This window comes from Patagioenas fasciata, unplaced genomic scaffold (assembly GCF_037038585.1).
Source record: "Patagioenas fasciata isolate bPatFas1 unplaced genomic scaffold, bPatFas1.hap1 Unplaced_2, whole genome shotgun sequence".
NCBI lineage: Eukaryota > Metazoa > Chordata > Aves > Columbiformes > Columbidae > Patagioenas > Patagioenas fasciata.
In genome coordinates this window covers 2,630,201-2,656,874 of record NW_027288621.1, presented here as the reverse complement: position 1 = coordinate 2,656,874, position 26,674 = coordinate 2,630,201, and positions in this window count along the sequence as shown.

Genomic DNA, 26,674 nt, shown 5'->3' with positions numbered 1-26,674 from the left:
CCCCTGTCACCAGCGAGGCCTCTGAAAAGTTTCCAAAACATGCCCAGACTTGGGTCCAAAGTGGCCAAAAGTCTCCAAGAGACAAGTCGGGAAGAAGGATATGGAAGAGAGGGAGAAAGCCAAGGGAGCAGGCCAAAGGGAGGCAAGAGAAAAAAGTAGTGCCGGGCTGCAGGACTGAAATGGAGGAATTGAAAGACGAAAGCCAGGAAGCAGGAGAGTTTGAGAAAAGGAGAGAGGAAAGAAGAGACATGCAGCCAGACGAGGGCTTAGTGAGAGAGGCTGGGACAGAGAACAGGATGAGAAGGAAATAAGGCAAGGCAAGGCAAGGCAAGGCTAGGCCAAAGGATGTTTCTTTGATTTATATTTTCTACCACATTCATCTTGAGATGAGAGGAAAGCCATCAGACCATATGGATTAGGCCCAAACAAAAGCCCCGGCTACTTGAGACACTTAGACTAAGCCTAAACCAGAAAGATCTCTCCATAAAGATGGTTTTTATACTGTACTTCCACAATCAGCTGGCAGTACAAAAGAACAAGCGGCAGACATACTTAGGCTGAGACATGGTGGTTTGGTGCAGAGACCATGCATATCATGGGAATATTTCAGCATTTCTGCTCTGGTTTTCAGTGTATTACACCAAAACACCCACCTGATGACATCATTTCAAGAGCAAAAGCAGCAATTTGCAGAATTCAGCTTCTTTGGGGAACTGAGCAATTGCTGAGCTGACAGCAAGTCCTGCTGGGTCCCTGTCACCTGCAGAGTGCCCGCATCCTCACCATGGTAGCGGGCATTGTGACAAAGGTTCTACGTCAGCTGGGTATGGCAGCCGAGTGCCCGCTAGGGGAGGGGGAGCCTGTCAGCCCCGGGCCTGTCACTGCCTGCTGTCCCCCCTGTCACCAGCGAGGCCTCTGAAAAGTTTCAAAACATCCCCAGACTTGGCTCCAAAGTGGTCAAAAGTCTCCAAGAGACAAGTCGGGAAGAAGGATATGGAAGAGAGGGAGAAAGCCAAGGGAGCAGGCCAAAGGGAGGCAAGAGAAAAAAGTAGTGCCGGGCTGCAGGACTGAAATGGAGGAATTGAAAGACGAAAGCCAGGAAGCAGGAGAGTTTGAGAAAAGGAGAGAGGAAAGAAGAGACATGCAGCCAGACGAGGGCTTAGTGAGAGAGGCTGGGACAGAGAACAGGATGAGAAGGAAATAAGGCAAGGCAAGGCAAGGCAAGGCTAGGCCAAAGGATGTTTCTTTGATTTATATTTTCTACCACATTCATCTTGAGATGAGAGGAAAGCCATCAGACCATATGGATTAGGCCCAAACAAAAGCCCCGGCTACTTGAGACACTTAGACTAAGCCTAAACCAGAAAGATCTCTCCATAAAGATGGTTTTTATACTGTACTTCCACAATCAGCTGGCAGTACAAAAGAACAAGCGGCAGACATACTTAGGCTGAGACATGGTGGTTTGGTGCAGAGACCATGCATATCATGGGAATATTTCAGCATTTCTGCTCTGGTTTTCAGTGTATTACACCAAAACACCCACCTGATGACATCATTTCAAGAGCAAAAGCAGCAATTTGCAGAATTCAGCTTCTTTGGGGAACTGAGCAATTGCTGAGCTGACAGCAAGTCCTGCTGGGTCCCTGTCACCTGCAGAGTGCCCGCATCCTCACCACGGTAGCGGGCATTGTGACAAAGGTTCTACGTCAGCTGGGTGTGGCAGCCGAGCGCCCGCTAGGGGAGGGGGAGCCTGTCAGCCCCGGGCCTGTCACTGCCTGCTGTCCCCCCTGTCACCAGCGAGGCCTCTGAAAAGTTTCCAAAACATGCCCAGACTTGGGTCCAAAGTGGCCAAAAGTCTCCAAGAGACAAGTCGGGAAGAAGAATATGCAAGAGAGGGAGAAAGCCAAGGGAGCAGGCCAAAGGGAGGCAAGAGGAAAAAGTAGTGCCGGGCTGCAGGACTGAAATGGAGGAATTGAAAGACGAAAGCCAGGAAGCAGGAGAGTTTGAGAAAAGGAGAGAGGAAAGAAGAGACATGCAGCCAGACGAGGGGTTAGTGAGAGAGGCTGGGACAGAGAACAGGATGAGAAGGAAATAAGGCAAGGCAAGGCAAGGCAAGGCTAGGCCAAAGGACGTTTCTTTGATTTATATTTTCTACCACATTCATCTTGAGATGAGAGGAAAGCCATCAGACCATATGGATTAGGCCCAAACAAAAGCCCCGGCTACTTGAGACACTTAGACTAAGCCTAAACCAGAAAGATCTCTCCATAAAGATGGTTTTTATACTGTACTTCCACAATCAGCTGGCAGTACAAAAGAACAAGCGGCAGACATACTTAGGCTGAGACATGGTGGTTTGGTGCAGAGACCATGCATATCATGGGAATATTTCAGCATTTCTGCTCTGGTTTTCAGTGTAGTACACCAAAACACCCACCTGATGACATCATTTCAAGAGCAAAAGCAGCAATTTGCAGAATTCAGCTTCTTTGGGGAACTGAGCAATTGCTGAGCTGACAGCAAGTCCTGCTGGGTCCCTGTCACCTGCAGAGTGCCCGCATCCTCACCACGGTAGCGGGCATTGTGACAAAGGTTCTACGTCAGCTGGGTATGGCAGCCGAGCGCCCGCTAGGGGAGGGGGAGCCTGTCAGCCCCGGGCCTGTCACTGCCTGCTGTCCCCCCTGTCACCAGCGAGGCCTCTGAAAAGTTTCAAAACATCCCCAGACTTGGCTCCAAAGTGGTCAAAAGTCTCCAAGAGACAAGTCGGGAAGAAGGATATGGAAGAGAGGGAGAAAGCCAAGGGAGCAGGCCAAAGGGAGGCAAGAGGAAAAAGTAGTGCCGGGCTGCAGGACTGAAATGGAGGAATTGAAAGACGAAAGCCAGGAAGCAGGAGAGTTTGAGAAAAGGAGAGAGGAAAGAAGAGACATGCAGCCAGACGAGGGCTTAGTGAGAGAGGCTGGAACAGAGAACAGGATGAGAAGGAAATAAGGCAAGGCAAGGCAAGGCAAGGCTAGGCCAAACGAGGTTTCTTTGATTTATATTTTCTACCACATTCATCTTGAGATGAGGAGGAATGCCATCAGACCTTATGGATTAGGCCCAAACAAAAGCCCCGGCTACTTGAGACACTTAGACTAAGCCTAAACCAGAAAGATCTCTCCATAAAGATGGTTTTTATACTGTACTTCCACAATCAGCTGGCAGTACAAAAGAACAAGCGGCAGACATACTTAGGCTGAGACATGGTGGTTTGGTGCAGAGACCATGCATATCATGGGAATATTTCAGCATTTCTGCTCTGGTTTTCAGTGTAGTACACCAAAACACCCACCTGATGACATCATTTCAAGAGCAAAAGCAGCAATTTGCAGAATTCAGCTTCTTTGGGGAACTGAGCAATTGCTGAGCTGACAGCAAGTCCTGCTGGGTCCCTGTCACCTGCAGAGTGCCCGCATCCTCACCACGGTAGCGGGCATTGTGACAAAGGTTCTACGTCAGCTGGGTGTGGCAGCCGAGCGCCCGCTAGGGGAGGGGGAGCCTGTCAGCCCCGGGCCTGTCACTGCCTGCTGTCCCCCCTGTCACCAGCGAGGCCTCTGAAAAGTTTCCAAAACATGCCCAGACTTGGGTCCAAAGTGGCCAAAAGTCTCCAAGAGACAAGTCGGGAAGAAGAATATGCAAGAGAGGGAGAAAGCCAAGGGAGCAGGCCAAAGGGAGGCAAGAGGAAAAAGTAGTGCCGGGCTGCAGGACTGAAATGGAGGAATTGAAAGACGAAAGCCAGGAAGCAGGAGAGTTTGAGAAAAGGAGAGAGGAAAGAAGAGACATGCAGCCAGACGAGGGGTTAGTGAGAGAGGCTGGGACAGAGAACAGGATGAGAAGGAAATAAGGCAAGGCAAGGCAAGGCAAGGCTAGGCCAAAGGACGTTTCTTTGATTTATATTTTCTACCACATTCATCTTGAGATGAGAGGAAAGCCATCAGACCATATGGATTAGGCCCAAACAAAAGCCCCGGCTACTTGAGACACTTAGACTAAGCCTAAACCAGAAAGATCTCTCCATAAAGATGGTTTTTATACTGTACTTCCACAATCAGCTGGCAGTACAAAAGAACAAGCGGCAGACATACTTAGGCTGAGACATGGTGGTTTGGTGCAGAGACCATGCATATCATGGGAATATTTCAGCATTTCTGCTCTGGTTTTCAGTGTAGTACACCAAAACACCCAACTGATGACATCATTTCAAGAGCAAAAGCAGCAATTTGCAGAATTCAGCTTCTTTGGGGAACTGAGCAATTGCTGAGCTGACAGCAAGTCCTGCTGGGTCCCTGTCACCTGCAGAGTGCCCGCATCCTCACCACGGTAGCGGGCATTGTGACAAAGGTTCTACGTCAGCTGGGTATGGCAGCCGAGTGCCCGCTAGGGGAGGGGGAGCCTGTCAGCCCCGGGCCTGTCACTGCCTGCTGTCCCCCCTGTCACCAGCGAGGCCTCTGAAAAGTTTCAAAACATCCCCAGACTTGGCTCCAAAGTGGTCAAAAGTCTCCAAGAGACAAGTCGGGAAGAAGGATATGGAAGAGAGGGAGAAAGCCAAGGGAGCAGGCCAAAGGGAGGCAAGAGGAAAAAGTAGTGCCGGGCTGCAGGAATGAAATGGAGGAATTGAAAGACGAAAGCCAGGAAGCAGGAGAGTTTGAGAAAAGGAGAGAGGAAAGAAGAGACATGCAGCCAGACGAGGGCTTAGTGAGAGAGGCTGGAACAGAGAACAGGATGAGAAGGAAATAAGGCAAGGCAAGGCAAGGCAAGGCTAGGCCAAACGAGGTTTCTTTGATTTATATTTTCTACCACATTCATCTTGAGATGAGGAGGAATGCCATCAGACCTTATGGATTAGGCCCAAACAAAAGCCCCGGCTACTTGAGACACTTAGACTAAGCCTAAACCAGAAAGATCTCTCCATAAAGATGGTTTTTATACTGTACTTCCACAATCAGCTGGCAGTACAAAAGAACAAGCGGAAGATGTACTTAGGCTGAGTCATGGTGGTTTGGTGCAGAGACCATGCATATCATGGGAATATTTCAGCATTTCTGCTCTGGTTTTCAGTGTATTACACCAAAACACCCACCTGATGACATCATTTCAAGAGCAAAGCAGCAATTTGCAAAATTCAACTTCTTTGGGGAACTGAGCAATTGCTGAGCTGACAGCAAGTCCTGCTGGGTCCCTGTCACCTGCAGAGTGCCCGCATCCTCACCACGGTAGTGGGTATTGTGACAAAGGTTCTACGTCAGCTGGGTGTGGCAGCCGAGCACCCGCTAGGTGAGGGAGAGCCTGTCAGCCCCGGGCCTGTCACTGCCTGCTGTCCCCCGTGTCACCAGCGAGGCCTCTGAAAAGTTTCCAAAACATGCCCAGACTTGGCTCCAAAGTGGCCAAAAGTCTCCAAGAGACAAGTCGGGAAAAGGATATGGAAGAGAGGGAGAAAGCCAAGGGAGCAGGCCAAAGGGAGGCAAGAGGAAAAAGTAGTGCCGGGCTGCAGGACTGAAATGGAGGAATTGAAAGACGAAAGCCAGGAAGCAGGAGAGTTTGAGAAAAGGAGAGAGGAAAGAAGAGACATGCAGCCAAACGAGGGCTTAGTGAGAGAGGCTGGGACAGAGAACAGGATGAGAAGGAAATAAGGCAAGGCAAGGCAAGGCTAGGCCAAAGGACGTTTCTTAGATTTATATTTTCTACCACATTCATCTTGAGATGAGAGGAAAGCCATCAGACCATATGGATTAGGCCCAAACAAAAGCCCCGGCTACTTGAGACACTTAGACTAAGCCTAAACCAGAAAGATCTCTCCATAAAGATGGTTTTTATACTGTACTTCCACAATCTTCTGTCAGTACAAAAGAACAAGCGGCAGACATACTTAGGCTGAGACATGGTGGTTTGGTGCAGAGACCATGCATATCATGGGAATATTTCAGCATTTCTGCTCTGGTTTTCAGTGTATTACACCAAAACACCCACCTGATGACATCATTTCAAGAGCAAAAGCAGCAATTTGCAGAATTCAGCTTCTTTGGGGAACTGAGCAATTGCTGAGCTGACAGCAAGTCCTGCTGGGTCCCTGTCACCTGCAGAGTGCCCGCATCCTCACCACGGTAGCGGGCATTGTGACAAAGGTTCTACGTCAGCTGGGTGTGGCAGCCGAGTGCCCGCTAGGGGAGGGGGAGCCTGTCAGCCCCGGGCCTGTCACTGCCTGCTGTCCCCCGTGTCAGCAGCGAGGCCTCTGAAAAGTTTCAAAACATCCCCAGATTGGCTCCAAAGTGGTCAAAAGTCTCCAAGAGACAAGTCGGGAAGAAGGATATGGAAGAGAGGGAGAAAGCCAAGGGAGCAGGCCAAAGGGAGGCAAGAGAAAAAAGTAGTGCCGGGCTGCAGGACTGAAATGGAGGAATTGAAAGACGAAAGCCAGGAAGCAGGAGAGTTTGAGAAAAGGAGAGAGGAAAGAAGAGACATGCAGCCAGACGAGGGGTTAGTGAGAGAGGCTGGGACAGAGAACAGGATGAGAAGGAAATAAGGCAAGGCAAGGCTAGGCCAAAGGACGTTTCTTTGATTTATATTTCCTACCACATTCATCTTGAGATGAGAGGAAAGCCATCAGACGTTATGGATTAGGCCCAAACAAAAGCCCCAGCTACTTGAGACACTTAGACTAAGCCTAAACCAGAAAGATCTCTCCATAAAGATGGTTTTTATACTGTACTTCCACAATCAGCTGGCAGTACAAAAGAACAAGCGGCAGACATACTTAGGCTGAGACATGGTGGTTTGGTGCAGAGACCATGCATATCATGGGAATATTTCAGCATTTCTGCTCTGGTTTTCAGTGTATTACACCAAAACACCCACCTGATGACATCATTTCAAAAGCAAAAGCAGCAATTTGCAGAATTCAGCTTCTTTGGGGAACTGAGCAATTGCTGAGCTGACAGCAAGTCCTGCTGGGTCCCTGTCACCTGCAGAGTGCCCGCATCCTCACCACGGTAGCGGGCATTGTGACAAAGGTTCTACGTCAGCTGGGTGTGGCAGCCAAGCGCCCGCTAGGGGAGGGGGAGCCTGTCAGCCCCGGGCCTGTCACTGCCTGCTGTCCCCCCTGTCACCAGCGAGGCCTCTGAAAAGTTTCCAAAACATGCCCAGACTTGGGTCCAAAGTGGCCAAAAGTCTCCAAGAGACAAGTCGGGAAGAAGGATATGGAAGAGAGGGAGAAAGCCAAGGGAGCAGGCCAAAGGGAGGCAAGAGAAAAAAGTAGTGCCGGGCGGCAGGACTGAAATGGAGGAATTGAAAGACGAAAGCCAGGAAGCAGGAGAGTTTGAGAAAAGGAGAGAGGAAAGAAGAGACATGCAGCCAGACGAGGGCTTAGTGAGAGAGGCTGGGACAGAGAACAGGATGAGAAGGAAATAAGGCAAGGCAAGGCTAGGCCAAAGGACGTTTCTTTGATTTATATTTTCTACCACATTCATCTTGAGATGAGAGGAAAGCCATCAGACCATATGGATTAGGCCCAAACAAAAGCCCCGGCTACTTGAGACACTTAGACTAAGCCTAAACCAGAAAGATCTCTCCATAAAGATGGTTTTTATACTGTACTTCCACAATCTTCTGTCAGTACAAAAGAACAAGCGGCAGACATACTTAGGCTGAGACATGGTGGTTTGGTGCAGAGACCATGCATATCATGGGAATATTTCAGCATTTCTGCTCTGGTTTTCAGTGTATTACACCAAAACACCCACCTGATGACATCATTTCAAGAGCAAAAGCAGCAATTTGCAGAATTCAGCTTCTTTGGGGAACCGAGCAATTGCTGAGCTGACAGCAAGTCCTGCTGGGTCCCTGTCACCTGCAGAGTGCCCGCATCCTCACCACGGTAGCGGGCATTGTGACAAAGGCTCTACGTCAGCTGGGTGTGGCAGCCAAGCGCCCGCTAGGGGAGGGGGAGCCTGTCAGCCCCGGGCCTGTCACTGCCTGCTGTCCCCCCTGTCACCAGCGAGGCCTCTGAAAAGTTTCAAAACATCCCCAGACTTGGCTCCAAAGTGGTCAAAAGTCTCCAAGAGACAAGTCGGGAAGAAGGATATGGAAGAGAGGGAGAAAGCCAAGGGAGCAGGCCAAAGGGAGGCAAGAGGAAAAAGTAGTGCCGGGCTGCAGGACTGAAATGGAGGAATTGAAAGACGAAAGCCAGGAAGCAGGAGAGTTTGAGAAAAGGAGAGAGGAAAGAAGAGACATGCAGCCAAACGAGGGCTTAGTGAGAGAGGCTGGGACAGAGAACAGGATGAGAAGGAAATAAGGCAAGGCAAGGCAAGGCTATGCCAAAGGATGTTTCTTTGATTTATATTTTCTACCACATTCATCTTGAGATGAGAGGAAAGCCATCAGACCATATGGATTAGGCCCAAACAAAAGCCCCGGCTACTTGAGACACTTAGACTAAGCCTAAACCAGAAAGATCTCTCCATAAAGATGGTTTTTATACTGTACTTCCACAATCTTCTGTCAGTACAAAAGAACAAGCGGCAGACATACTTAGGCTGAGACATGGTGGTTTGGTGCAGAGACCATGCATATCATGGGAATATTTCAGCATTTCTGCTCTGGTTTTCAGTGTATTACACCAAAACACCCACCTGATGACATCATTTCAAGAGCAAAAGCAGCAATTTGCAGAATTCAGCTTCTTTGGGGAACTGAGCAATTGCTGAGCTGACAGCAAGTCCTGCTGGGTCCCTGTCACCTGCAGAGTGCCCGCATCCTCACCACGGTAGCGGGCATTGTGACAAAGGTTCTACGTCAGCTGGGTGTGGCAGCCGAGTGCCCGCTAGGGGAGGGGGAGCCTGTCAGCCCCGGGCCTGTCACTGCCTGCTGTCCCCCGTGTCAGCAGCGAGGCCTCTGAAAAGTTTCAAAACATCCCCAGATTGGCTCCAAAGTGGTCAAAAGTCTCCAAGAGACAAGTCGGGAAGAAGGATATGGAAGAGAGGGAGAAAGCCAAGGGAGCAGGCCAAAGGGAGGCAAGAGAAAAAAGTAGTGCCGGGCTGCAGGACTGAAATGGAGGAATTGAAAGACGAAAGCCAGGAAGCAGGAGAGTTTGAGAAAAGGAGAGAGGAAAGAAGAGACATGCAGCCAGACGAGGGGTTAGTGAGAGAGGCTGGGACAGAGAACAGGATGAGAAGGAAATAAGGCAAGGCAAGGCTAGGCCAAAGGACGTTTCTTTGATTTATATTTCCTACCACATTCATCTTGAGATGAGAGGAAAGCCATCAGACCATATGGATTAGGCCCAAACAAAAGCCCCAGCTACTTGAGACACTTAGACTAAGCCTAAACCAGAAAGATCTCTCCATAAAGATGGTTTTTATACTGTACTTCCACAATCAGCTGGCAGTACAAAAGAACAAGCGGCAGACATACTTAGGATGAGACATGGTGGTTTGGTGCAGAGACCATGCATATCATGGGAATATTTCAGCATTTCTGCTCTGGTTTTCAGTGTATTACACCAAAACACCCACCTGATGACATCATTTCAAAAGCAAAAGCAGCAATTTGCAGAATTCAGCTTCTTTGGGGAACTGAGCAATTGCTGAGCTGACAGCAAGTCCTGCTGGGTCCCTGTCACCTGCAGAGTGCCCGCATCCTCACCACGGTAGCGGGCATTGTGACAAAGGTTCTACGTCAGCTGGGTGTGGCAGCCAAGCGCCCGCTAGGGGAGGGGGAGCCTGTCAGCCCCGGGCCTGTCACTGCCTGCTGTCCCCCGTGTCACCAGCGAGGCCTCTGAAAAGTTTCCAAAACATCCCCAGACTTGGCTCCAAAGTGGCCAAAAGTCTCCAAGAGACAAGTCGGGAAGAAGGATATGGAAGAGAGGGAGAAAGCCAAGGGAGCAGGCCAAAGGGAGGCAAGAGAAAAAAGTAGTGCCGGGCGGCAGGACTGAAATGGAGGAATTGAAAGACGAAAGCCAGGAAGCAGGAGAGTTTGAGAAAAGGAGAGAGGAAAGAAGAGACATGCAGCCAGACGAGGGGTTAGTGAGAGAGGCTGGGACAGAGAACAGGATGAGAAGGAAATAAGGCAAGGCAAGGCTAGGCCAAAGGACGTTTCTTTGATTTATATTTTCTACCACATTCATCTTGAGATGAGAGGAAAGCCATCAGACCATATGGATTAGGCCCAAACAAAAGCCCCGGCTACTTGAGACACTTAGACTAAGCCTAAACCAGAAAGATCTCTCCATAAAGATGGTTTTTATACTGTACTTCCACAATCTTCTGTCAGTACAAAAGAACAAGCGGCAGACATACTTAGGCTGAGACATGGTGGTTTGGTGCAGAGACCATGCATATCATGGGAATATTTCAGCATTTCTGCTCTGGTTTTCAGTGTATTACACCAAAACACCCACCTGATGACATCATTTCAAGAGCAAAAGCAGCAATTTGCAGAATTCAGCTTCTTTGGGGAACTGAGCAATTGCTGAGCTGACAGCAAGTCCTGCTGGGTCCCTGTCACCTGCAGAGTGCCCGCATCCTCACCACGGTAGCGGGCATTGTGACAAAGGCTCTATGTCAGCTGGGTGTGGCAGCCAAGCGCCCGCTAGGGGAGGGGGAGCCTGTCAGCCCCGGGCCTGTCACTGCCTGCTGTCCCCCCTGTCACCAGCGAGGCCTCTGAAAAGTTTCCAAAACATCCCCAGACTTGGGTCCAAAGTGGCCAAAAGTCTCCAAGAGACAAATCGGGAAGAAGGATATGGAAGAGAGGGAGAAAGCCAAGGGAGCAGGCCAAAGGGAGGCAAGAGAAAAAAGTAGTGCCGGGCTGCAGGACTGAAATGGAGGAATTGAAAGACGAAAGCCAGGAAGCAAGAGAGTTTGAGAAAAGGAGAGAGGAAAGAAGAGACATGCAGCCAGACGAGGGCTTAGTGAGAGAGGCTGGGACAGAGAACAGGATGAGAAGGAAATAAGGCAAGGCAAGGCTAGGCCAAAGGACGTTTCTTTGATTTATATTTTCTACCACATTCATCTTGAGATGAGAGGAAAGCCATCAGACCATATGGATTATGCCCAAACAAAAGCCCCGGCTACTTGAGACACTTAGACTAAGCCTAAACCAGAAAGATCTCTCCATAAAGATGGTTTTTATACTGTACTTCCACAATCAGCTGGCAGTACAAAAGAACAAGCGGCAGACATACTTAGGCTGAGACATGGTGGTTTGGTGCAGAGACCATGCATATCATGGGAATATTTCAGCATTTCTGCTCTGGTTTTCAGTGTATTACACCAAAACACCCACCTGATGACATCATTTCAAGAGCAAAAGCAGCAATTTGCAGAATTCAGCTTCTTTGGGGAACTGAGCAATTGCTGAGCTGACAGCAAGTCCTGCTGGGTCCCTGTCACCTGCAGAGTGCCCGCATCCTCACCACGGTAGCGGGCATTGTGACAAAGGTTCTACGTCAGCTGGGTGTGGCAGCCGAGCGCCCGCTAGGGGAGGGGGAGCCTGTCAGACCCGGGCCTGTCACTGCCTGCTGTCCCCCCTGTTACAAGCGAGGCCTCTGAAAAGTTTCAAAACATGCCCAGACTTGGCTCCAAAGTGGTCAAAAGTCTCCAAGAGACAAGTCGGGAAGAAGGATATGGAAGAGAGGGAGAAAGCCAAGGGAGCAGGCCAAAGGGAGGCAAGAGGAAAAAGTAGTGCCGGGCTGCAGGACTGAAATGGAGGAATTGAAAGACGAAAGCCAGGAAGCAGGAGAGTTTGAGAAAAGGAGAGAGGAAAGAAGAGACATGCAGCCAGACGAGGGCTTAGTGAGAGAGGCTGGGACAGAGAACAGGATGAGAAGGAAATAAGGCAAGGCAAGGCAAGGCAAGGCTAGGCCAAACGAGGTTTCCTTGATTTATATTTTCTACCACATTCATATTGAGATGAGGAGGAAAGCCATCAGACCTTATGGATTAGGCCCAAACAAAAGCCCCGGCTACTTGAGACACTTAGACTAAGCCTAAACCAGAAAGATCTCTCCATAAAGATGGTTTTTATACTGTACTTCCACAATCAGCTGGCAGTACAAAAGAACAAGCGGAAGATGTACTTAGGCTGAGTCATGGTGGTTTGGTGCAGAGACCATGCATATCATGGGAATATTTCAGCATTTCTGCTCTGGTTTTCAGTGTATTACACCAAAAACCCACCTGATGACATCATTTCAAGAGCAAAGCAGCAATTTGCAAAATTCAACTTCTTTGGGGAACGGAGCAATTGCTGAGCTGACAGCAAGTCCTGCTGGGTCCCTATCACCTGCAGAGTGCCCGCATCCTCACCACGGTAGCGGGCATTGTGACAAAGGCTCTATGTCAGCTGGGTGTGGCAGCCGAGCGCCCGCTAGGGGAGGGGGAGCCTGTCAGCCCCGGGCCTGTCACTGCCTGCTGTCCCCCGTGTCACCAGCGATGCCTCTGAAAAGTTTCCAAAACATGCCCAGACTTGGGTCCAAAGTGGCCAAAAGTCTCCAAGAGACAAGTCGGGAAGAAGGATATGGAAGAGAGGGAGAAAGCCAAGGGAGCAGGACAAAGGGAGGCAAGAGAAAAAAGTAGTGCCGGGCTGCAGGACTGAAATGGAGGAATTGAAAGACGAAAGCCAGGAAGCAGGAGAGTTTGAGAAAAGGAGAGAGGAAAGAAGAGACATGCAGCCAGACGAGGGCTTAGTGAGAGAGGCTGGGACAGAGAACAGGATGAGAAGGAAATAAGGCAAGGCAAGGCTAGGCCAAAGGACGTTTCTTTGATTTATATTTTCTACCACATTCATCTTGAGATGAGAGGAAAGCCATCAGACCATATGGATTAGGCCCAAACAAAAGCCCCGGCTACTTGAGACACTTAGACTAAGCCTAAACCAGAAAGATCTCTCCATAAAGATGGTTTTTATACTGTACTTCCACAATATTCTGTCAGTACAAAAGAACAAGTGGCAGACATACTTAGGCTGAGACATGGTGGTTTGGTGCAGAGACCATGCATATCATGGGAATATTTCAGCATTTCTGCTCTGGTTTTCAGTGTATTACACCAAAACACCCACCTGATGACATCATTTCAAGAGCAAAAGCAGCAATTTGCAGAATTCAGCTTCTTTGGGGAACTGAGCAATTGCTGAGCTGACAGCAAGTGCTGCTGGGTCCCTGTCACCTGCAGAGTGCCCGCATCCTCACCACGGTAGCGGGCTTTGTGACAAAGGATCTATGTCAGCTGGGTGTGGCAGCCGAGCGTCCGCTAGGGGAGGGGGAGCCTGTCAGCCCCGGGCCTGTCACTGCCTGCTGTCCCCCCTGTCACCAGCGAGGCCTCTGAAAAGTTTCCAAAACATGCCCAGACTTGGGTCCAAAGTGGCCAAAAGTCTCCAAGAGACAAGTCGGGAAGAAGGATATGGAAGAGAGGGAGAAAGCCAAGGGAGCAGGCCAAAGGGAGGCAAGAGAAAAAAGTAGTGCCGGGCGGCAGGACTGAAATGGAGGAATTGAAAGACGAAAGCCAGGAAGCAGGAGAGTTTGAGAAAAGGAGAGAGGAAAGAAGAGACATGCAGCCAGACGAGGGCTTAGTGAGAGAGGCTGGGACAGAGAACAGGATGAGAAGGAAATAAGGCAAGGCAAGGCTAGGCCAAAGGACGTTTCTTTGATTTATATTTTCTACCACATTCATCTTGAGATGAGAGGAAAGCCATCAGACCATATGGATTAGGCCCAAACAAAAGCCCCGGCTACTTGAGACACTTAGACTAAGCCTAAACCAGAAAGATCTCTCCATAAAGATGGTTTTTATACTGTACTTCCACAATCAGCTGGCAGTACAAAAGAACAAGCGGCAGACATACTTAGGCTGAGACATGGTGGTTTGGTGCAGAGACCATGCATATCATGGGAATATTTCAGCATTTCTGCTCTGGTTTTCAGTGTATTACACCAAAACACCCACCTGATGACATCATTTCAAGAGCAAAAGCAGCAATTTGCAGAATTCAGCTTCTTTGGGGAAGTGAGCAATTGCTGAGCTGACAGCAAGTCCTGCTGGGTCCCTGTCACCTGCAGAGTGCCCGCATCCTCACCACGGTAGCGGGCATTGTGACAAAGGTTCTACGTCAGCTGGGTGTGGCAGCCGAGCGCCCGCTAGGGGAGGGGGAGCCTGTCAGCCCCGGGCCTGTCACTGCCTGCTGTCCCCCCTGTCACCAGCGAGGCCTCTGAAAAGTTTCCAAAACATGCCCAGACTTGGGTCCAAAGTGGCCAAAAGTCTCCAAGAGACAAGTCGGGAAGAAGGATATGGAAGAGAGGGAGAAAGCCAAGGGAGCAGGCCAAAGGGAGGCAAGAGAAAAAAGTAGTGCCGGGCTGCAGGACTGAAATGGAGGAATTGAAAGACGAAAGCCAGGAAGCAGGAGAGTTTGAGAAAAGGAGAGAGGAAAGAAGAGACATGCAGCCAGACGAGGGGTTAGTGAGAGAGGCTGGGACAGAGAACAGGATGAGAAGGAAATAAGGCAAGGCAAGGCAAGGCTAGGCCAAAGGACGTTTCTTTGATTTATATTTTCTACCACATTCATCTTGAGATGAGAGGAAAGCCATCAGACGATACGGATTAGGCCCAATAAAAGCCCCGGCTACTTGAGACACTTAGACTAAGCCTAAACCAGAAAGATCTCTCCATAAAGATGGTTTTTATACTGTACTTCCACAATCAGCTGGCAGTACAAAAGAACAAGCGGCAGACATACTTAGGCTGAGACATGGTGGTTTGGTGCAGAGACCATGCATATCATGGGAATATTTCAGCATTTCTGCTCTGGTTTTCAGTGTATTACACCAAAACACCCACCTGATGACATCATTTCAAGAGCAAAAGCAGCAATTTGCAGAATTCAGCTTCTTTGGGGAACTGAGCAATTGCTGAGCTGACAGCAAGTCCTGCTGGGTCCCTGTCACCTGCAGAGTGCCCGCATCCTCACCACGGTAGCGGGCATTGTGACAAAGGTTCTACGTCAGCTGGGTGTGGTAGCCGAGCGCCCGCTAGGGGAGGGGGAGCCTGTCAGCCCCGGGCCTGTCACTGCCTGCTGTCCCCCCTGTCACCAGCGAGGCCTCTGAAAAGTTTCCAAAACATGCCCAGACTTGGGTCCAAAGTGGCCAAAAGTCTCCAAGAGACAAGTCGGGAAGAAGGATATGGAAGAGAGGGAGAAAGCCAAGGGAGCAGGCCAAAGGGAGGCAAGAGAAAAAAGTAGTGCCGGGCTGCAGGACTGAAATGGAGGAATTGAAAGAGGAAAGCCAGGAAGCAGGAGAGTTTGAGAAAAGGAGAGAGGAAAGAAGAGACATGCAGCCAGACGAGGGCTTAGTGAGAGAGGCTGGGACAGAGAACAGGATGAGAAGGAAATAAGGCAAGGCAAGGCAAGGCTAGGCCAAAGGACGTTTCTTTGATTTATATTTTCTACCACATTCATCTTGAGATGAGAGGAAAGGCATCAGACCATATGGATTAGGCCCAAACAAAAGCCCCGGCTACTTGAGACACTTAGACTAAGCCTAAACCAGAAAGATCTCTCCATAAAGATGGTTTTTATACTGTACTTCCACAATCAGCTGGCAGTACAAAAGAACAAGCGGCAGACATACTTAGGCTGAGACATGGTGGTTTGGTGCAGAGACCATGCATATCATGGGAATATTTCAGCATTTCTGCTCTGGTTTTCAGTGTATTACACCAAAACACCCACCTGATGACATCATTTCAAGAGCAAAAGCAGCAATTTGCAAAATTCAGCTTCTTTGGGGAACTGAGCAATTGCTGAGCTGACAGCAAGTCCTGCTGGGTCCCTGTCACCTGCAGAGTGCCCGCATCCTCACCACGGTAGCGGGCATTGTGACAAAGGTTCTACGTCAACTGTGTGTGGCAGCCGAGCGCCCGCTAGGGGAGGGGGAGCCTGTCAGCCCCGGGCCTGTCACTGCCTGCTGTCCCCCCTGTCACAAGCGAGGCCTCTGAAATTTTCAAAACATCCCCAGATTGGCTCCAAAGTGGTCAAAAGTCTCCAAGAGACAAGTCGGGAAGAAGGATATGGAAGAGAGGGAGAAAGCCAAGGGAGCAGGCCAAAGGGAGGCAAGAGGAAAAAGTAGTGCCGGGCTGCAGGACTGAAATGGAGGAATTGAAAGACGAAAGCCAGGAAGCAGGAGAGTTTGAGAAAAGGAGAGAGGAAAGAAGAGACATGCAGCCAGACGAGGGCTTAGTGAGAGAGGCTGGGACAGAGAACAGGATGAGAAGGAAATAAGGCAAGGCAAGGCTAGGCCAAAGGACGTTTCTTTGATTTATATTTTCTACCACATTCATCTTGAGATGAGAGGAAAGCCATCAGACCATATGGATTAGGCCCAAACAAAAGCCCCGGCTACTTGAGACACTTAGACTAAGCCTAAACCAGAAAGATCTCTCCATAAAGATGGTTTTTATACTGTACTTCCACAATATTCTGTCAGTACAAAAGAACAAGCGGCAGACATACTTAGGCTGAGACATGGTGGTTTGGTGCAGAGACCATGCATATCATGGGAATATTTCAGCATTTCTGCTCTGGTTTTCAGTGTATTACACCAAAACACCCACCTGATGACATCATTTCAAGAGCAAAAGCAGCAATTTGCAGAATTCAGCTCTTTGGGGAACTGAGCAATTGCTGAGCTGACAGCAAGTCCTGCTGGGTCCCTGTCACCTGCAGAGTGCCCGCATCCTCACCACGGTAGCGGGCATTGTGACAAAGGTTCTACGTCAGCTGGGTGTGGCAGCCGAGCGCCCGCTAGGGGAGGGGGAGCCTGTCAGCCCCGGGCCTGTCACTGCCTGCTGTCCCCCCTGTCACCAGCGAGGCCTCTTAAAAGTTTCCAAAACATCCACAGACTTGGGTCCAAAGTGGCCAAAAGTCTCCAAGAGACAAGTCGGGAAGAAGGATATGGAAGAGAGGGAGAAAGCCAAGGGAGCAGGCCAAAGGGAGGCAAGAGAAAAAAGTAGTGCCGGGCTGCAGGACTGAAATGGAGGAATTGAAAGAGGAAAGCCAGGAAGCAGGAGAGTTTGAGAAAAGGAGAGAGGAAAGAAGAGACATGCAGCCAGACGAGGGCTTAGTGAGAGAGGCTGGGACAGAGAACAGGATGAGAAGGAAATAAGGCAAGGCAAGGCAAGGCTAGGCCAAAGGACGTTTCTTTGATTTATATTTTCTACCACATTCATCTTGAGATGAGAGGAAAGCCATCAGACCATATGGATTAGGCCCAAACAAAAGCCCCGGCTACTTGAGACACTTAGACTAAGCCTAAACCAGAAAGATCTCTCCATAAAGATGGTTTTTATACTGTACTTCCACAATCAGCTGGCAGTACAAAAGAACAAGCGGCAGACATACTTAGGCTGAGACATGGTGGTTTGGTGCAGAGACCATGCATATCATGGGAATATTTCAGCATTTCTGCTCTGGTTTTCAGTGTATTACACCAAAACACCCACCTGATGACATCATTTCAAGAGCAAAAGCAGCAATTTGCAAAATTCAGCTTCTTTGGGGAACTGAGCAATTGCTGAGCTGACAGCAAGTCCTGCTGGGTCCCTGTCACCTGCAGAGTGCCCGCATCCTCACCACGGTAGCGGGCATTGTGACAAAGGTTCTACGTCAACTGTGTGTGGCAGCCGAGCGCCCGCTAGGGGAGGGGGAGCCTGTCAGCCCCGGGCCTGTCACTGCCTGCTGTCCCCCCTGTCACAAGCGAGGCCTCTGAAATTTTCAAAACATCCCCAGATTGGCTCCAAAGTGGTCAAAAGTCTCCAAGAGACAAGTCGGGAAGAAGGATATGGAAGAGAGGGAGAAAGCCAAGGGAGCAGGCCAAAGGGAGGCAAGAGGAAAAAGTAGTGCCGGGCTGCAGGACTGAAATGGAGGAATTGAAAGACGAAAGCCAGGAAGCAGGAGAGTTTGAGAAAAGGAGAGAGGAAAGAAGAGACATGCAGCCAGACGAGGGCTTAGTGAGAGAGGCTGGGACAGAGAACAGGATGAGAAGGAAATAAGGCAAGGCAAGGCTAGGCCAAAGGACGTTTCTTTGATTTATATTTTCTACCACATTCATCTTGAGATGAGAGGAAAGCCATCAGACCATATGGATTAGGCCCAAACAAAAGCCCCGGCTACTTGAGACACTTAGACTAAGCCTAAACCAGAAAGATCTCTCCATAAAGATGGTTTTTATACTGTACGTCCACAATATTCTGTCAGTACAAAAGAACAAGCGGCAGACATACTTAGGCTGAGACATGGTGGTTTGGTGCAGAGACCATGCATATCATGGGAATATTTCAGCATTTCTGCTCTGGTTTTCAGTGTATTACACCAAAACACCCACCTGATGACATCATTTCAAGAGCAAAAGCAGCAATTTGCAGAATTCAGCTCTTTGGGGAACTGAGCAATTGCTGAGCTGACAGCAAGTCCTGCTGGGTCCCTGTCACCTGCAGAGTGCCCGCATCCTCACCACGGTAGCGGGCATTGTGACAAAGGTTCTACGTCAGCTGGGTGTGGCAGCCGAGCGCCCGCTAGGGGAGGGGGAGCCTGTCAGCCCCGGGCCTGTCACTGCCTGCTGTCCCCCCTGTCACCAGCGAGGCCTCTTAAAAGTTTCCAAAACATCCACAGACTTGGGTCCAAAGTGGCCAAAAGTCTCCAAGAGACAAGTCGGGAAGAAGGATATGGAAGAGAGGGAGAAAGCCAAGGGAGCAGGCCAAAGGGAGGCAAGAGAAAAAAGTAGTGCCGGGCTGCAGGACTGAAATGGAGGAATTGAAAGAGGAAAGCCAGGAAGCAGGAGAGTTTGAGAAAAGGAGAGAGGAAAGAAGAGACATGCAGCCAGACGAGGGCTTAGTGAGAGAGGCTGGGACAGAGAACAGGATGAGAAGGAAATAAGGCAAGGCAAGGCTAGGCCAAAGGACGTTTCTTTGATTTATATTTTCTACCACATTCATCTTGAGATGAGAGGAAAGCCATCAGACCATATGGATTAGGCCCAAACAAAAGCCCCGGCTACTTGAGACACTTAGACTAAGCCTAAACCAGAAAGATCTCTCCATAAAGATGGTTTTTATACTGTACTTCCACAATCAGCTGGCAGTACAAAAGAACAAGCGGCAGACATACTTAGGCTGAGACATGGTGGTTTGGTGCAGAGACCATGCATATCATGGGAATATTTCAGCATTTCTGCTCTGGTTTTCAGTGTATTACACCAAAACACCCACCTGATGACATCATTTCAAGAGCAAAAGCAGCAATTTGCAGAATTCAGCTTCTTTGGGGAACTGAGCAATTGCTGAGCTGACAGCAAGTCCTGCTGGGTCCCTGTCACCTGCAGAGTGCCCGCATCCTCACCACGGTAGCGGGCATTGTGACAAAGGTTCTACGTCAGCTGGGTGTGGCAGCCGAGCGCCCGCTAGGGGAGGGGGAGCCTGTCAGCCCCGGGCCTGTCACTGCCTGCTGTCCCCCCTGTCACAAGCGAGGCCTCTGAAAAGTTTCAAAACATCCCCAGATTGGCTCCAAAGTGGTCAAAAGTCTCCAAGAGACAAGTCGGGAAGAAGGATATGGAAGAGAGGGAGAAAGCCAAGGGAGCAGGCCAAAGGGAGGCAAGAGGAAAAACTAGTGCCGGGCTGCAGAACTGAAATGGAGGAATTGAAAGACGAAAGCCAGGAAGCAGGAGAGTTTGAGAAAAGGAGAGAGGAAAGAAGAGACATGCAGCCAGACGAGGGCTCAGTGAGAGAGGCTGGGACAGAAAACAGGATGAGAAGGAAATAAGGCAAGGCAAGGCAAGGCTAGGCCAAAGGACGTTTCTTTGATTTATATTTTCTACCACATTCATCTTGAGATGAGAGGAAAGCCATCAGACCATACGGATTAGGCCCAATAAAAGCCCCGGCTACTTGAGACACTTAGACTAAGCCTAAACCAGAAAGATCTCTCCATAAAGATGGTTTTTATACTGTACTTCCACAATCAGCTGGCAGTACAAAAGAACAAGCGGCAGACATACTTAGGCTGAGACATGGTGGTTTGGTGCAGAGACCATGCATATCATGGGAATATTTCAGCATTTCTGCTCTGGTTTTCAGTGTATTACACCAAAACACCCACCTAGATGACATCATTTCAAGAGCAAAAGCAGCAATTTGCAGAATTCAGCTTCTTTGGGGAACTGAGCAATTGCTGAGCTGACAGCAAGTCCTGCTGGGTCCCTGTCACCTGCAGAGTGCCCGCATCCTCACCACGGTAGCGGGCATTGTGACAAAGGTTCTACGTCAGCTGGGTGTGGCAGCCGAGCGCCCGCTAGGGGAGGGGGAGCCTGTCAGCCCCGGGCCTGTCACTGCCTGCTGTCCCCCGTGTCACCAGCGAGGCCTCTGAAAAGTTTCCAAAACATGCCCAGACTTGGCTCCAAAGTGGCCAAAAGTCTCCAAGAGACAAGTCGGGAAGAAGGATATGGAAGAGAGGGAGAAAGCCAAGGGAGCAGGCCAAAGGGAGGCAAGAGAAAAAAGTAGTGCCGGGCTGCAGGACTGAAATGGAGGAATTGAAAGACGAAAGCCAGGAAGCAAGAGAGTTTGAGAAAAGGAGAGAGGAAAAAAGAGACATGCAGCCAGACGAGGGCTTAGTGAGAGAGGCTGGGACAGAGAACAGGATGAGAAGGAAATAAGGCAAGGCAAGGCAAGGCTAGGCCAAAGGACGTTTCTTTGATTTATATTTTCTACCACATTCATCTTGAGATGAGAGGAAAGCCATCAGACCATATGGATTAGGCCCAAACAAAAGCCCCGGCTACTTGAGACACTTAGACTAAGCCTAAACCAGAAAGATCTCTCCATAAAGATGGTTTTTATACTGTACTTCCACAATCAGCTGGCAGTACAAAAGAACAAGCGGCAGACATACTTAGGCTGAGACATGGTGGTTTGGTGCAGAGACCATGCATATCATGGGAATATTTCAGCATTTCTGCTCTGGTTTTCAGTGTATTACACCAAAACACCCACCTGATGACATCATTTCAAGAGCAAAAGCAGCAATTTGCAGAATTCAGCTTCTTTGGGGAACTGAGCAATTGCTGAGCTGACAGCAAGTCCTGCTGGGTCCCTGTCACCTGCAGAGTGCCCGCATCCTCACCACGGTAGCGGGCATTGTGACAAAGGTTCTACGTCAACTGTGTGTGGCAGCCGAGCGCCCGCTAGGGGAGGGGGAGCCTGTCAGCCCCGGGCCTGTCACTGCCTGCTGTCCCCCCTGTCACAAGCGAGGCCTCTGAAAAGTTTCCAAAACATCCCCAGATTGGCTCCAAAGTGGTCAAAAGTCTCCAAGAGACAAGTCGGGAAGAAGGATATGGAAGAGAGGGAGAAAGCCAAGGGAGCAGGCCAAAGGGAGGCAAGAGGAAAAAGTAGTGCCGGGCTGCAGGACTGAAATGGAGGAATTGAAAGACGAAAGCCAGGAAGCAGGAGAGTTTGAGAAAAGGAGAGAGGAAAGAAGAGACATGCAGCCAGACGAGGGCTTAGTGAGAGAGGCTGGGACAGAGAACAGGATGAGAAGGAAATAAGGCAAGGCAAGGCTAGGCCAAAGGACGTTTCTTTGATTTATATTTTCTACCACATTCATCTTGAGATGAGAGGAAAGCCATCAGACCATATGGATTAGGCCCAAACAAAAGCCCCGGCTACTTGAGACACTTAGACTAAGCCTAAACCAGAAAGATCTCTCCATAAAGATGGTTTTTATACTGTACTTCCACAATCAGCTGGCAGTACAAAAGAACAAGCGGCAGACATACTTAGGCTGAGTCATGGTGGTTTGGTGCAGAGACCATGCATATCATGGGAATATTTCAGCATTTCTGCTCTGGTTTTCAGTGTATTACACCAAAACACCCACCTGATGACATCATTTCAAGAGCAAAAGCAGCAATTTGCAGAATTCAGCTTCTTTGGGGAACTGAGCAATTGCTGAGCTGACAGCAAGTCCTGCTGGGTCCCTGTCACCTGCAGAGTGCCCGCATCCTCACCACGGTAGCGGGCATTGTGACAAAGGATCTATGTCAGCTGGGTGTGTCAGCCGAGCGCCCGATAGGGGAGGGGGAGCCTGTCAGCCCCGGGCCTGTCACTGCCTGCTGTCCCCCGTGTCACCAGCGAGGCCTCTGAAAAGTTTCCAAAACATCCCCAGACTTGGCTCCAAAGTGGCCAAAAGTCTCCAAGAGACAAGTCGGGAAGAAGGATATGGAAGAGAGGGAGAAAGCCAAGGGAGCAGGCCAAAGGGAGGCAAGAGAAAAAAGTAGTGCCGGGCGGCAGGACTGAAATGGAGGAATTGAAAGACGAAAGCCAGGAAGCAGGAGAGTTTGAGAAAAGGAGAGAGGAAAGAAGAGACATGCAGCCAGACGAGGGCTTAGTGAGAGAGGCTGGGACAGAGAACAGGATGAGAAGGAAATAAGGCAAGGCAAGGCTAGGCCAAAGGACGTTTCTTTGATTTATATTTTCTACCACATTCATCTTGAGATGAGAGGAAAGCCATCAGACCATATGGATTAGGCCCAAACAAAAGCCCCGGCTACTTGAGACACTTAGACTAAGCCTAAACCAGAAAGATCTCTCCATAAAGATGGTTTTTATACTGTACTTCCACAATCTTCTGTCAGTACAAAAGAACAAGCGGCAGACATACTTAGGCTGAGACATGGTGGTTTGGTGCAGAGACCATGCATATCATGGGAATATTTCAGCATTTCTGCTCTGGTTTTCAGTGTATTACACCAAAACACCCACCTGATGACATCATTTCAAGAGCAAAAGCAGCAATTTGCAGAATTCAGCTTCTTTGGGGAACTGAGCAATTGCTGAGCTGACAGCAAGTCCTGCTGGGTCCCTGTCACCTGCAGAGTGCCCGCATCCTCACCACGGTAGCGGGCATTGTGACAAAGGTTCTACGTCAGCTGGGTGTGGCAGCCGAGCGCCCGCTAGGGGAGGGGGAGCCTGTCAGCCCCGGGCCTGTCACTGCCTGCTGTCCCCCCTGTCACCAGCGAGGCCTCTGAAAAGTTTCCAAAACATGCCCAGACTTGGGTCCAAAGTGGCCAAAAGTTTCCAAGAGACAAGTCGGGAAGAAGAATATGGAAGAGAGGGAGAAAGCCAAGGGAGCAGGCCAAAGGGAGGCAAGAGAAAAAAGTAGTGCCGGGCTGCAGGACTGAAATGGAGGAATTGAAAGACGAAAGCCAGGAAGCAGGAGAGTTTGAGAAAAGGAGAGAGGAAAGAAGAGACATGCAGCCAGACGAGGGGTTAGTGAGAGAGGCTGGGACAGAGAACAGGATGAGAAGGAAATAAGGCAAGGCAAGGCTAGGCAAGGCTAGGCCAAAGGACGTTTCTTTGATTTATATTTTCTACCACATTCATCTTGAGATGAGAGGAAAGCCATCAGACCATATGGATTAGGCCCAAACAAAAGCCCCGGCTACTTGAGACACTTAGACTAAGCCTAAACCAGAAAGATCTCTCCATAAAGATGGTTTTTATACTGTACTTCCACAATCAGCTGGCAGTACAAAAGAACAAGCGGCAGACAAACTTAGACTGAGACATGGTGGTTTGGTGCAGAGACCATGCATATCATGGGAATATTTCAGCATTTCTGCTCTGGTTTTCAGTGTATTACACCAAAACACCCACCTGATGACATCATTTCAAGAGTAAAAGCAGCAATTTGCAGAATTCAGCTTCTTTGGGGAACTGAGCAATTGCTGAGCTGACAGCAAGTCCTGCTGGGTCCCTGTCACCTGCAGAGTGCCCGCATCCTCACCACGGTAGCGGGCATTGTGACAAAGGTTCTACGTCAGCTGGGTGTGGCAGCCGAGCGCCCGCTAGGGGAGGGGGAGCCTGTCAGCCCCGGGCCTGTCACTGCCTGCTGTCCCCCCTGTCACCAGCGAGGCCTCTGAAAAGTTTCCAAAACATGCCCAGACTTGGGTCCAACGTGGCCAAAAGTCTCCAAGAGACAAGTGGGGAAGAAGGATATGGAAGAGAGGGAGAAAGCCAAGGGAGCAGGCCAAAGGGAGGCAAGAGAAAAAAGTAGTGCCGGGCTGCAGGACTGAAATGGAGGAATTGAAAGACGAAATCCAGGAAGCAGGAGAGTTTGAGAAAAGGAGAGAGGAAAGAAGAGACATGCAGCCAGACGAGGGCTTAGTGAGAGAGGCTGGGACAGAGAACAGGATGAGAAGGAAATAAGGCAAGGCAAGGCTAGGCCAAAGGACGTTTCTTTGATTTATATTTTCTACCACATTCATCTTGAGATGAGAGGAAAGCCATCAGACCATACAGATTAGGCCCAAACAAAAGCCCCGGCTACTTGAGACACTTAGACTAAGCCTAAACCAGAAAGATCTCTCCATAAAGATGGTTTTTATACTGTACTTCCACAATCAGCTGGCAGTACAAAAGAACAAGCGGCAGACATACTTAGGCTGAGACATGGTGGTTTGGTGCAGAGACCATGCATATCATGGGAATATTTCAGCATTTCTGCTCTGGTTTTCAGTGTATTACACCAAAACCCCCACCTGATGACATCATTTCAAGAGCAAAAGCAGCAATTTGCAGAATTCAGCTTCTTTGGGGAACTGAGCAATTGCTGAGCTGACAGCAAGTCCTGCTGGGTCCCTGTCACCTGCAGAGTGCCCGCATCCTCACCACGGTAGTGGGCATTGTGACAAAGGTTCTACGTCAGCTGGGTGTGGCAGCCGAGCGCCCGCTAGGGGAGGGGGAGCCTGTCAGCCCCGGGCCTGTCACTGCCTGCTGTCCCCCCTGTCACCAGCGAGGCCTCTGAAAAGTTTCCAAAACATGTCCAGACTTGGGTCCAAAGTGGCCAAAAGTCTCCAAGAGACAAGTCGGGAAGAAGGATATGGAAGAGAGGGAGAAAGCCAAGGGAGCAGGCCCAAGGGAGGCAAGAGAAAAAAGTAGTGCCGGGCTGCAGGACTGAAATGGAGGAATTGAAAGACGAAAGCCAGGAAGCAGGAGAGTTTGAGAAAAGGAGAGAGGAAAGAAGAGATATGCAGCCAGACGAGGGGTTAGTGAGAGAGGCTGGGACAGAGAACAGGATGAGAAGGAAATAAGGCAAGGCAAGGCAAGGCTAGGCCAAAGGACGTTTCTTTGATTTATATTTTCTACCACATTCATCTTGAGATGAGAGGAAAGCCATCAGACCATATGGATTAGGCCCAAACAAAAGCCCCGGCTACTTGAGACACTTAGACTAAGCCTAAACCAGAAAGATCTCTCCATAAAGATGGTTTTTATACTGTACTTCCACAATCAGCTGGCAGTACAAAAGAACAAGCGGCAGACATACTTAGGATGAGACATGGTGGTTTGGTGCAGAGACCATGCATATCATGGGAATATTTCAGCATTTCTGCTCTGGTTTTCAGTGTATTACACCAAAACACCCACCTGATGACATCATTTCAAGAGTAAAAGCAGCAATTTGCAGAATTCAGCTTCTTTGGGGAACTGAGCAATTGCTGAGCTGACAGCAAGTCCTGCTGGGTCCCTGTCACCTGCAGAGTGCCCGCATCCTCACCACGGTAGCGGGCATTGTGACAAAGGTTCTACGTCAGCTGGGTGTGGCAGCCGAGCGCCCGCTAGGGGAGGGGGAGCCTGTCAGCCCCGGGCCTGTCACTGCCTGCTGTCCCCCCTGTCACCAGCGAGGCCTCTGAAAAGTTTCCAAAACATGCCCAGACTTGGCTCCAAAGTGGCCAAAAGTCTCCAAGAGACAAGTCGGGAAGAAGGATATGGAAGAGAGGGAGAAAGCCAAGGGAGCAGGCCCAAGGGAGGCAAGAGAAAAAAGTAGTGCCGGGCTGCAGGACTGAAATGGAGGAATTGAAAGACAAAAGCCAGGAAGCAGGAGAGTTTGAGAAAAGGAGAGAGGAAAGAAGAGACATGCAGCCAGACGAGGGCTTAGTGAGAGAGGCTGGGACAGAGAACAGGATGAGAAGGAAATAAGGCAAGGCAAGGCTAGGCCAAAGGACGTTTCTTTGATTTATATTTTCTACCACATTCATCTTGAGATGAGAGGAAAGCCATCAGACCATAAGGATTAGGCCCAAACAAAAGCCCCGGCTACTTGAGACACTTAGACTAAGCCTAAACCAGAAAGATCTCTCCATAAAGATGGTTTTTATACTGTACTTCCACAATCTTCTGTCAGTACAAAAGAACAAGCGGCAGACATACTTAGGCTGAGACATGGTGGTTTGGTGCAGAGACCATGCATATCATGGGAATATTTCAGCATTTCTGCTCTGGTTTTCAGTGTATTACACCAAAACACCCACCTGATGACATCATTTCAAAAGCAAAAGCAGCAATTTGCAGAATTCAGCTTCTTTGGGGAACTGAGCAATTGCTGAGCTGACAGCAAGTCCTGCTGGGTCCCTGTCACCTGCAGAGTGCCCGCATCCTCCCCACGGTAGCGGGCATTGTGACAAAGGTTCTACGTCAGCTGGGTGTGGCAGCCGAGCGCCCGCTAGGGGAGGGGGAGCCTGTCAGCCCCGGGCCTGTCACTGCCTGCTGTCCCCCGTGTCACCAGCGAGGCCTCTGAAAAGTTTCCAAAACATGCCCAGACTTGGGTC